The sequence below is a fragment of the Phacochoerus africanus genome, chromosome 9 (genome assembly GCF_016906955.1).
Source record: "Phacochoerus africanus isolate WHEZ1 chromosome 9, ROS_Pafr_v1, whole genome shotgun sequence".
Lineage (NCBI taxonomy): Eukaryota > Metazoa > Chordata > Mammalia > Artiodactyla > Suidae > Phacochoerus > Phacochoerus africanus.
In genome coordinates, this window is record NC_062552.1 from 91559306 (window position 1) to 91571800 (window position 12495).

Consider the following 12495-nt stretch of genomic DNA (forward strand, 5'->3'; position numbering starts at 1 on the left):
CACAGCAACTTGGGATCCAAGTCGAGTCTGCAACCTACACCACAGCTCACGGCAACACAGGATCCTTAACCCACTGAGCAAGGCCAGGGATCGAACCCGCAACCTCATGGTTCCTAGTTGGATTCATTAACCACTAAGCCACGATGGGAACTCCAATAAAAAGAAATTTTTCAAACCCCAAATGAGGCATCTAGACAATAGCGCCAGGTAAATTTGGAACAAGAGAACAAAAGTCATAATGTTAATTGACGGGCATATAAATTCATCACTTACCTACAGCATTCTGAGAATTCACACGTATGCTTGACATTAATTCATACTTCGCAACATCACCTTTTACACACTGGAGGACCAATCTTAAGGTTTTGTGGCTAAGGAGTAAATATTGTAACAACTTTCCTCCTTCCTTTCTCCAGAACCAATGACTGTGGAATGAAAGTTCTGCTGAAGAAAGCAGGCAATCACTGTCTCAACCTGAAGGCCCCGACTGTGCAATTATCCCACTGAGAAGATCTGGACAAAGCCCCAGGCTTGGAACTAGGAAATTGGGTCGAAGTCAAGTTCTCCACAAACTGAGGGACTGTGGGCAAATCATTGTATGTTTCCGATCCTGTTTCCTTGACCATAAAGCAGGAAGGATGACATCTTCTCTGTTTTTTCTCATGGTCATTGTAGATTAAAATGAGATGATGCATTTACAAAGGCCTCCTAAAAACTAAGTCCACCATACGTCGTGTGTGATCGTCATCTTGCACCAGCTGACCTCCAGGTCACATTCCCTTCACTGCCACGGGTGAGATTTGTCTAAACAAAGATCTGATTGGATCCCTCCCCTGCTCAAAACAATTACTGCTTTCAACTTAAACCCCCGATGGCTCAAACTTCTTCACCAACTAAACCCAAACCATTTTTAGGGCCGTATTTCCAGCCTATTCCTGGACTATGGCCTACACTCTTCATCCCCTAATGCATGTCTCTGCCAGGCTACATGCCTAGGGCTCTACGCCTGCCTATCTTTCCTTCTCCCATTAGGGAAAGCCCAGACACTCTCCAGCCTGAATAAGATGCTTCTTCCTGAGCTTTTTCTCAGGTGCCCTATTGAATCACTGTTTGTTTGAAGTCCTTTCCCCCACCAGAACTGGGTCTTCATCAGTTCACTTTTTGTGTCCTCAGCATACAACAGGGCAATGCATACAGTAGGCAGCCAATGTTTGCTCTTTCTGAATATTTCTCAAATGGCTCTCTCAGCCCCTCCAGCTCTAACTCTCTGGGACTTGGAGTCAGTATTATGAAAGGCCTTTTCTTACTCTTCCACCCCTGAGGAAATATTCTGGAAGGTAAAGCTGACTGAATACTCAGGGGGGTTTCTGAAAACAGGCAGGAATTGAGCAGAGGGACAGATTGAGACTAGGGGGCCTCTTTCTCATCCTTGTGAATTAAGATGTGCTTCATTTTATTTGAGGTGCTATGAATTCTCAAGTGAGACACACCCATATTTAAGTCTGGTACAAATGGAAATGATTTTCAACTTATTTATTTTCAGGATTATCCTAGTTTCTCCTTTTCATGATGGAGGAAACTCCTGAAGTGATTATAATTCAAAGAAATTATTGTTCTTGAGCTGTCAAGGTACCCCGTTATTCTTTTCATAGATATCCTGGATGATCTAAGCCCAGTTCAATGAAAAATCTTTTTTCTTTTTTTCTACCCTTGTATCTTTTGGGCTGCTAAATTTATGGCATTCAAAAGAAAGGAAAAAAGTAAGCCCCACTTTTGCCCCCACTGCTAACATGATATATATCTGGGTTTTAATTGCCCTTGTAATTATACCCTTGGCCAGGTCTGCACAGGCATAATGCAGAAATTAAACATTATGGCAAAGCCTAAAAAGGCATCACTGAAGTAGGAAGACCCGACAGCTTTGTAATACTTCCAGCCACCAGGAGAAGGAAAGGTAAAGATGAAAAGGAGGTCTGGGAATGTCAGTAAACTAGCTAGCAATCCAGAGGAAGCATTTTCTGTCTATGGCCATCTCTAAGACTGTGTGAACTGTAGGGCTGGGAAGCCCCTGGTGGTTTGATATTCAGCTAAGGCTGGAAGAAGGTGGATTGCTCAGCTGTGAATTAAGAAATAAACACAGCAACAAAGGAAAACATACTATGACATTTTCTAAATATTTACCAAGGGGAGTTGACAATACAGTGAGTGGAGCCAGATCTGACAGTGAATTCTCATGCCTCCTACACCTTTCCATGGATCGCCACCTCCATCTCTAAAACCAGGCGACCTTCACCTCTGGGGTTGTCAGAGGAAAAACCGCCTCTCTGCGACAAACACAGGAAATGCTACGTGATAATGCTGGCACACAGGCCACTGCATTCACTCTTCCTCCCTTGATTTCTTATCTAAAGTAGAGGAGTAACCAAAGAGCTATCTGTAAAAAACTGTCAATATGAACTACTTTTAAGATAAAATACGTCTTTCCATAGTAATTTTCAGCTAGTCATATCCATATGATTTTAGAACCCAGTATCCATAAACTTCCATGCCAGTCCTCATTACAAAATCAACTTTCTCATCAGCCCACACAGCACAGTAATTTTCACTCTTGATCCTCCTAAATCAATTGATAAATGTTAATCTGCAGGCCAAGTTTATTAAAAAAAAAATTATGGGAGTTCCCATCATGGGGCAGTGGAAACGAATTTGACCAGGAACCATGAGGTTGCAGGTTCAATCCCTGGCATTGCTCAGTAGGTTAAGGATCTGGCGTTGCCATGAGCTGTGGTATAGGTCGCAGGCGAGGCTCGGATCCTGCATTGTTGTGGCTGTGGTGCAGGCTGGCAGCTATAGCTCCAATTGGACCCCTAGCCTGGGAAACTCCATATGCCACGGGTGCAGCCCTAAAAAGAAAAAAAAAAAAATTTATGAAGAAATGTGCTTTATATCACTTTAAACCTTCCACTGGTCATGTTTCCTATCAGAGAGTAGAATTTTGCATTTGATTTTGAAATTTGGAATAACATACTTCAAGAGCAATTTAGTGACTGGGTTTAGATTAAACAGGTTATCTCACAGTCCCAATAATTCCCTAAAGTCTTTTCCTTCTCCACTGCTCCAAAAATGCCGTGTAATTGTCTTAAAATCTGCACTGTCTCTAAATACCTATTATGCAAAAATGCATACATCTGTACACCTAACAGGCAATGGGAAATAGTGGAACTGTTTAGAGCTGAATGCTCATTAATGTCTTCTATCTCCAATACCGTTCTTCTTTTCTTTTCTTTTTTAAAATTTCACCAGGATGAAAGTATTGGATATTAAACTATATCTTTTCACAATCTTCCTCCAAGGAAAGAGAACTTCAGTGGTTTAATACTAGGCAGAACTTCCAGAAATAAACCCAAAATTGGCCTTGAGAGAGACACAGGAAAGAAATGGACTAGGAGAATAAGACACACACAAGACACATTCCATAGCTGCCCATAAATGACCAGGTAAATTACAGTCATGTCCCACCTTTAAACAAGTGGCTACACAAATAGAAGGCTAGACTCAATGACCTCCAAGGTCCCCTCCCAACCCAACAGCAGTTGCCTCATGAATTTTTTATAGTCATCTTCCATCCTATCACGCTGTCCCCATGCATCATCAAGCCCTCCTGGCCACTTCCACGACTGAAAGGAAAATCTGTTTTCAAAAAATCCATGCTTTGACTACTGCCAAAATTACAGTTCTGTCCTTGAAACAATGACCTGAACATAATGGGCAAGGCTAAATATCTCTGAGCAAGTAAGTGTCCAATACCTTCTTCAGGCAACATTTTTAAAGCTTCTCTGATATATGCAGAATTATTTCCCGAGTTCTTGAGTCAAAGACTGTGACGCTAATAGACAATCCTATAAACCACATCTTTCCAGCTTGCTTCTATATCCCCTGCCAACTGTCAAAACTCAAAAAGACAGTGGAACTCAACAGCTGAGTTTGATTCCTGGCCTCACCTATCATCAGCTGTGAAATGTAAGGCAAATTATTTAATCTCCTTGAACCTGGGTCCTCGCTTTGTAAAGTACTGATACTATGAGCTGCCTTGCAGAGTTATTGTGACAATAGGATAAAATAAAGAAAACTCTGAGCTTTCATTTATTCTTTCCCTTATTCACTCAGCAAAGATTAACTGAGGGTCCATCACCAGCCAGGCACTGAGCTAGGCACTGGTATGTTAAAGACAGGAAAAAACTAAAGCTATCATTATTTACCAAAAACAGCCTGTTTCCAGAACTGGCATAGCCCTCCGATTTTGACTTAAGTTCAAGACTTTCATTCACAGCTAGTTTGCCCAAATAGTCATTTTTAGTTTGCCATATAGGATCTCGGGTGGAAGTCTGTCTTCTGCCATGCCTTGACCTACCCCAAAGCTAATCATCTAGCAGGTGGTCTACTAGAAGACCCTCCCCTTGAGAACACTTCGAAGCAGCAATGAGCAGAGCCAAAGGCGGTATCCTGGCTCTCAGCTGGGCAAGCCACTCAGGAAAACTTGATCTGCCTGGGCTCCAAGGCCCGTCCTAGATGCCTGGGAGGTTTGGGGTGCTTTCAATTCCATGAGTGGACTGAGTCTTCCGAGAATTTGAGATTAACAGGACTGGCTCATCCCCAATCATTGTGACTAGGTCACTGATAAAGCTAAGGGCAACAGCTAAAAGGGTCTAAGGGCCATTTTTCATAATGTAGGGCTTATGTCTTTCAGCTGTACTTTATTCTGGGGTTTGATAACATTCTGTATAAATGACCCACCTCTGAGGAGTCAGTTGGTTTCAAGGCTGATGGGCTCTTCTTCAACGTGAGCCTAATATTCCTTTTCCTAACTAGCTCACAGCCTCTGGGCAAATACAAGCTTAGCTATTTGGGTGCTGAACATTCAAGACTCTTAAACATTTTGCACTTACAAAAAAAAAAAAAAAAAGTTTCTAAAGACATTCTGGAACCCAGGGCTCCTAGCAAAAAATTTAAAATCTGACGCTGAAATAGGAAATGACCTGCCCTAAGTCATAGGATCAGAGGGGTGGTCAAAGAGGGAATTCTAAAATAAAATTTGGTACCATCTGTGAAGCTAAGAAAAGGTTAGTGGATAGTATAGAAGTGCCTAAAATTTTTGATTTGCAGATTCCTCTCATTCAAGAGAAGCCTAAATCATGTTCCTTAGGAACTGAAGTATAGATGTGACTAACACAAAGCTATGGATTTTGCACCGCTGCCTCCTACCTGGAAGTGACAGCCTAGCTTCTCCTCACACAAGCTCTGGGTGCAAAAATACTGTCACTATATATCTCCCCCCCTCCTCCTCCATCTGATGCATCTAAAATTAAAAACAAAACTGTGGCTTCTCTTCATTTTCCTTCAGCCAGTTAAGCGTGTTATTATTAACTCCTGGCGCTTGTAACTGCTCACTGAAAACAGTGGTTTGGATATTAATAGGCAGTAAATCAAGACCCTACCTGGGGCTGGTTGTCACGGAAACGGTACCCAAGCCCGTAGCTACTCTTGGAAGTCTGGGCGAGTTGGTGGGAGTTGGGGATTGTTTTAGTGCTCCTGTTATTCCTCCCACTTTCTGCTATTTCTCAAGACCAAGTTGTTGGAGAAAGAGGAACTGGTGAGGCGGGTGAGAGTAGAGTGGACTGTAGCAGCTTGGAAGAGTGTAACTCCTTGGGAGAGGAAGGGTGGGGGTCCTTGGGGGATGGCTTGGGACACCTCGATCTTTCCTTCTTAGGGCTGCATCCGGCCACTCTCCGCGTCGTTCCCAACTCCCAGGGACCCGGGTCCCTCTGATACCCCGCCCTCCCTGCCTGGGACCTGGGCTGCCCTGGGAGCGCATAGACAAGTTCCCCAGAAGAGAATCTGAGTAGTCCCAGGGCTGACAAACCCGGCAGCCGGAGGCAGAGAGGGCAGCGCGGAGGTCGGAGAGGCTAGCGGCAGAACCCCCTTCCTCCCTGTGACGGGGTCCTGGAGGAGGCAGCCCGGGACAAGAACACGCACCACCCCCTCACCGCCCTCCTGGCGCCCCCGGGCGACGCTCCAGCATCCGGCTCTCCAAAGCAAGCACCCAGCTCGCCAAGCGCCTCCAAAGCCCACGCGGATTCCCGCGCCCTGGGGCGATAGCTGCCGCAGATAGCTGCTCTACGCCCGGCACCCAGGGCTGGGCCCCCACCCAGTCCCCTGGGCCCCGCGCGTCACGCGCCCCCTGGGCCCAGCGCCTCCTCTGCGCTCGCGCCGCGCGCCCCAACCTCGCGCCCCAGCCTCGCGCATCTGCACCCGCACCCAGCTCCCAGCTCCCAGCACCCTCCGGCGGCCAGGCCCTCCCGGGACTCACCTGAGCTGGGGCTGTAGCGGCGGCTACCCGTAGCCCGGGGGCAACAGCGGCGGCGGCGCAGGGGGTGGAGGGCAGCGTGGGGCTCCTGGCACAGCGGCCGCCGGGCGCCTGGTGCTGCCGAGCCGCGGACCCGCCCAGAGATATAAATAACATTATCTGAGGAGGGACATTCCTGCCGGGGGACATCGCTGCTGCCGGGACCAGATAGTCCCGCGGCGGGGGCGGGGAGGCGGGGCCGCAGCCTCCCGCAGCGCCAGGCCCAGCCCCCGCCTTCCCCACCCACTCCCGCACCTGCCAATCAGCCTCTGAGCCTGGGGCCACCTGCCCGGCCTCCGCCCGGCTCCGCAGGCTGGCCTTGCCTCCCAGAGGACTGTCCGAGACGCCAGAAGCCCCAGCGGCCCGCAGCGCCCCCATCGCCGCTCACCTCCCATAACCGCGCGCTATCCCGAGCCCCCTGAGGCAGCAAGGGGATTTGACTCTGCAGCTCCGGCCTAATTCCTGCGCCTAGAGCAGTGAGCCTGGCCACAAAAATGAGTCCTCCAGCCTTTCCCGCCCCGAGTCCCCACTGGATACAGTCAGGTCTTAAAAAGACATTAAAAGACATGCTTAGGCCGTAAGGTAGACGAAGCGGGCACCCCAGCAGTGCGCCCCCGCTGCGGCGGGTTTGGGGAGGGACAGATTGTTCCAGGGGGCTGGTGTGTTAGAAAGCGCACTCCGAGGCTGGCTTCTCCTGGCTGGCAGTAAGAGCAGACGCTGAGAGGTCAGGGGTATGCTTTGGGCCCGAAGCCCCCCGCCCGCAGCCCGCGGGCTGGGTGTCTCCGTTTCTGTTTGCAAACCTGGTGTGGTCCAGCAGGACCCAGCAATGCTGGCGGGGCACAGCCCGCAATCCCACTGTTCGCTCGTTGCTTACTGGGGCTGTAATCAACAGGCAAGCTACCACCCCAGCCCACCAGCACCTCCTGGCCAGCCCCGGTTTCTAGGTGAACGGAGTCTTTCTCACTGCAAGTCTGGGTGGGGTGGGATGCTGTAGGCCAGAGAAAACTCTAGAGCCAATGACCGTACTAAAGAGGAAAGACAAAGCGCCTCTGAGTCACCTCGGGAAAGACTCACAGAAGCATATGGGCAGCTTGCAAGGTTGTCCACTTTCCTGACTTTCTTACTATACAAGGTCATTGTTCAGTAAGGTTTGATAGTGTACACCTTGCTGTCACTTTCATCTTTTCTCCATGGACAGGGACGGTTTCTCACTGGTCATCAGCCTAGGTAACCTTAGGTGTTTTGGAGAAGGCTGTGGAGATTTAAAATGCAAGGCTGTAGAAAAGAATTTTAACTTGGATGATGCCTGGTGTTCTGAACAACGGAACAGTTTTACTCCTGAGTTATTTGCTTGGGAGTATAATTATGCTGTTTTCCAGGATTCACCAGGAAAAGGGTGTTTAAGTGCCAGATGTGCGTGCTTAGTTTATACATTGAACATATGCAAAGATACTTCACTTCCTGCTGCAGTAACACTTCGTGAGAGTGGGCATTTAGACAGTGAGTTGTGCTAAGTGGGGCAAACACCACAGATACTACAAACTACAAAGCCACAGAACTCTTCCCCCCACCACCCTGTTGTCTGGGCCCTTATTAAGTTCAATTTCCCAAGATGCACTAACAATATAAGGAAGATAATTTCTATGATCTTTGATGAATATTATCAAAGTGTGTGGTCATCCATTATATTTATAGTGACCCACTCTTCCCTCTCTCTGATAACATCTAAGAATCCTTTTTTTTTTTTTTTTCTTACTGAGTTAGAAACAAAAAGGTCTTTTCATTTAAAGATCATTTAGGAATCAAATTCTGGCAAGGAAAACTCAAGAAAAACAGGCCAACTTCAAAGGCTGAGACTATCCTATATTTCAAGTAGAAATCCTTGATCTGTTTTTGAAAAAAAAAATAGAGAGAAATTATGACTTTATGTTTTTAAAAGCCTTGTGTGAATAAACTTATTAAATAAATGCACGATTCCCTAGAATTGCAGCTCTGCAGCTACATAATTATATACTACATGAAGTAGATAATTCTTTAGCTTTAGTTTGTGGCACTGAACTGAAAAGTTGCACACAACTCTTTGTGGCCTTAAAATGTATAATTTTCAACCATGAGAAAAAAATTAATATGATAAAAGCACCAAATCAGTGGACAGATTACCCCAGAATTTTACAAACCAGCTCAGCTGCTTTAGTTATCTCCACTTGAGCTGAAAGCTAAATAATTCAATACAACCTCATTTGCTACAAAGCCTGCTATCCTGATGCATCCCCAAATGCTTTACAGCTAATAGAGTTACAGTGAAATGATAAATTAGGACTGAGGGAGAGAGGAAGTTTAGAGGCACAGAGGAAAAGGGTACTGGCAAATAAGAATGGGGAGAAATGGCAGATTCCAGGGAATAGGAATGAGAAACTGGAGAGGGTAGGAAAAGTAAGAAGGAAAAGCTGATGTTAGGATTCATATTTGTAGCCATTGTTGTAAGCAGCAGGGATTAATTCTGCAGGGACTTCCTGAGAAGGGTACATAAAGCCTCAGAAAAGTGAGAGATTGGCCCTCACCCTGGTTGGCCAAGGGGCTGCCCCTCCTCACCCCGAATCCATGTTGACAACGCACACTTCCAAGCTACCTAGCAGGCTCCTAGCAGGCAATTTGCAGTTCTGGGGCCAGAGGGAGGGTGTGCATTGGAGACTAGATGTTGTCAGCCAGGAACTGGGGCTTCTATTTAGCCAAGAAGTGAGGGGAAGCCCTCCCACAACTGTACCCTGCTCTAGCTAAAATCAATAGATGAAGCCAAGAGGACAGAAGTCAGGACCTTAGAGGAATCTGACCCAAAAAGGAACTTTCACCGTCTATTTCTATATTCCCTGAATTTTTCACATTGAGCTTATATTATTTGATAATCAGTAGAGATAATAAAGAAAAATACTAGAGATTGGATCAAGATGGTGGAATGAGCACAAGCATTTACCTTCTCTTCCATCCCGAATCTCGTAAAAAAGATATATCTTAAAGAGAATAGGAATCTAACAGCACGGGGAAACTTTACAATGTGATCAAGTTTCCAAGTATTTTTAGGGAATTCTGAAATACAGACGAGAGAGGCAGGATCTGACCTAGAGGAAAACAAAATGAGAGGAAACCAAAACAGGTTCAGGAGAAGGAATTCTTCAGGGAAATTCCAAGCAAGAGTCAAGGTTACAAAAGGAGGAGGGGAACCCAGGATAGAATAATTCATTGAGGAACCTCCTCTTCCCTGCTGGCATGATGTATCAAACGTTTGCCTATGGGCTGAAGCAGTTAGTGGGGACCCTGGGACCAGAAAGGCAGAGCCGAAGTTATCAACTGACCCCCTAGACGTGATAGGGAACTTTCACTCCGTCTGTGTAGCATGTTGTGCCCTTCCTTCACAGTTCCTGAAGAGAGGCTATGATGAACAGAACAGGCAGACCAACCGATTCGCAAATAAAAGATGACTGGAGAGCCAAAATCACCAAAGATTTTGTTGAGGAAAGGGAACCAATACCGTGAAAGACAAGCCTTGAACTCAAGTAACAAAGAACTCATATTCGAGGAAACTAAATGAATAAAGGAAACAGAAGGTAAATTTTAAACAAATTTAAATTGTATTCAGCAAGTTTGGAAAGGACATTGTACCCATGAAAAATAATCAGGGAGAAAACAGAGCAATTGAAACAGTAGTTTCTGAAATGTAAAATTTATTAGCTTATCAGCAAAACTGATCAAGTTGAAGAGCAGACTAGTGCAAGCAGAAATTCTCCCCAAACACAGGACAGAAACCAAGAAGATGGAAGGTTGGTGAGCATGGCTGAAAGCCAGGGAAGTGAGCGCCTCAAGGTCCAGTTCTCTAATAGAAGTTACAAAAGGAGAGAAAAAGAGAGAGTAGACTAGATGAGATAAGGAGAAAGTAGAATAAAATTTCTCAGAGCTGAAGAAAAATATGAATTTTCAAATTCAGTAAAAGCAGTTGTAAGCAGGATGAAAATTTTAAAAGTGTTTACAATTTTATGAATGGTTTTAAAGTTTATGATTTTGGAGTTCCCGTCGTGGCGCAGTGGTTAACGAATCCGACTAGGAACCATGAGGTTGCAGGTTCGATCCCTGCCCTTACTCAGTGGGTTAACGATCCGGCATTGCCGTGAGCTGTGGTGTAGGTTGCAGATGCGGCTCGGATCCTGCGTTGCTGTGGCTCTGGCGTAGGCTGGCAGCTACAGCTCTGATTAGACCCCTAGCCTGGGAACCTCCATATGCCGCGAGAGCGGCCCACGAAATAGCAAAAAGACAAAAAAAATTAAAAAATAAAGTTTATGATTTTATTTATAAAGCCCAAGAACTTGAACGAAATTAAATCATAAACCAAAAAGACCGATTAAACTTCCCATGCTTTGAATTAAATTAGTCATTAAAATTATTTTTACTGAATCACACAGCCTGTTGTTTGAAATTGAAAAACTGCCTTGACTTAGAAATGAACCTGTATCAGAAAACTACTTCACAGAAATGCCAAATCAAATAAGCCTGATCCTGCCCAATGTTCCACTCACTCAATTCCCTGCTAACAGCGGAAAAATCAAGAACTCATAGAAATGCACAGAAAACTTCAAACTAGCGCCTATAGCTCAAAATGCGTTCCCTTGACCTTGTCACCAAGAGATGCATTTTATAAAACTAAGATAAAATTTCCATTCCATTTCTGGAAACATCTAAGGCAACCACACACCCTCCACAACTTGCAAAAACAAAGCAGCAGCAGGACACATTGGAAAACCCCACCATTCACAATATGGAGGCGCTGAGGACAGAGAATCAAACTTCCCGTTCCCAGGCCGCAAACAGAATGGTCCCTGGAAGGAATCTGAAAGCCGGCAGCAAGTGTGTCAATACCAAACTTACCACCCTCTAAAGGAGCAAGTGGCACCAATTTCAAATTTCCCTCCACTGATAATGGAAAGAAGCAAAAGAGCAAGACTTACACCCTGTCATCCATCAGTGCATGGAAGCACTAACCAGGCTTTGGGATGGAGGAGTATTTTTCCTTCTATAGCTGTGCCTGAGCCTTCCTCCCTCTTCAGGATAAGCTTTTCCATTACCTAAAGGATGTGAGCTTGTGCAGATATAACAGAAGGTTTATATTAGGGTGTGCTGATAGGCTAGTGTCTGAAGGTGTTTATACTCTTCTGAAGTTGCCTTGTTCAGGCTGTATTAGTTTGCTCAGGCTTCCATAACAAATACCACAGACTAGGTAAACAACAAACTTAACTGGCTTAAACAACAAAAACTGGCTTGAACAATAAAACTTACTTTCTCACAGTTCTGGAGGCTAGAAGTCTGAGATCAAGTTATTGGCAGGATTGTTTCTTCTGGGGCCCCTCTCTTGGGCTCATAGGTGGCCGTCTTCTCCCTCTGTCTTCACATGGCCTTTCCTCTGTGTGTCTGTATCCTAATCTTTTTTTTTTTTTTGGCCAGGGATCAAACCTGAGCCATAGCAGTGACAACACCAAATCCTTAACCACCCAAGTCACCAGGGGACTCCCTAATCTCTTCTTATAAGGACACTAGTCATATTGGATGAGGGCTGGACGTATGACCTCATTTTATCTTAATTACTTCTTAAAAAGCTTTATCTCCAAGTCTGGTCACTTTCTGAGCTACTAGGGCCTAGGAATTAACATATGGGATTGGGGGGAGGGATGAGCACAATTCAGTCCATAACCCAGGTATCATCTCTTTGAACATGAATTGCTTCTGTAAGCTTTCTAGCTGCTCACCCAGTTTCACTCTCCTTCAATTCTTCTTCTACGTAGTGGCCAAAGTACACTTTCTAAAAAGGAAATCCGATCATGTCACTCTGCTAGTTTAAATCATCCAATGGTTCCCCATTGCTTTCAGGATATAGTTTTAAGTTTCCTAGCACTTAGCACAGTTCCTGACCACAGAGATGTACTTGATAAAGGCCTGACAAGTGAGTGAGTGAATATGTGAATTAATGGACAAACGAATCATGGAAACAAAAGAGAGTTTCAATTCTGGAGGCCAAGAAACAGGTAGTTCAAGGTCATTTCTGGTTTTGT

The 12495-nt window shown here is 45.3% G+C and overlaps 1 protein-coding gene across 1 annotated transcript in view; it reads right to left on the minus strand.

Annotated features, from left to right (window-relative positions):
- Positions 1-6464, minus strand: part of SPTB (spectrin beta, erythrocytic) — a 141620-nt gene extending 135156 nt beyond the window's left edge. Inside the window, exon 1 of the mRNA XM_047795342.1 lies at positions 6368-6464. The gene's annotated coding sequence lies outside the window, so the exon portion shown is untranslated. The remainder of the gene's footprint in view (positions 1-6367) is intronic.
- Positions 6465-12495: the final 6031 nt, after the last annotated feature.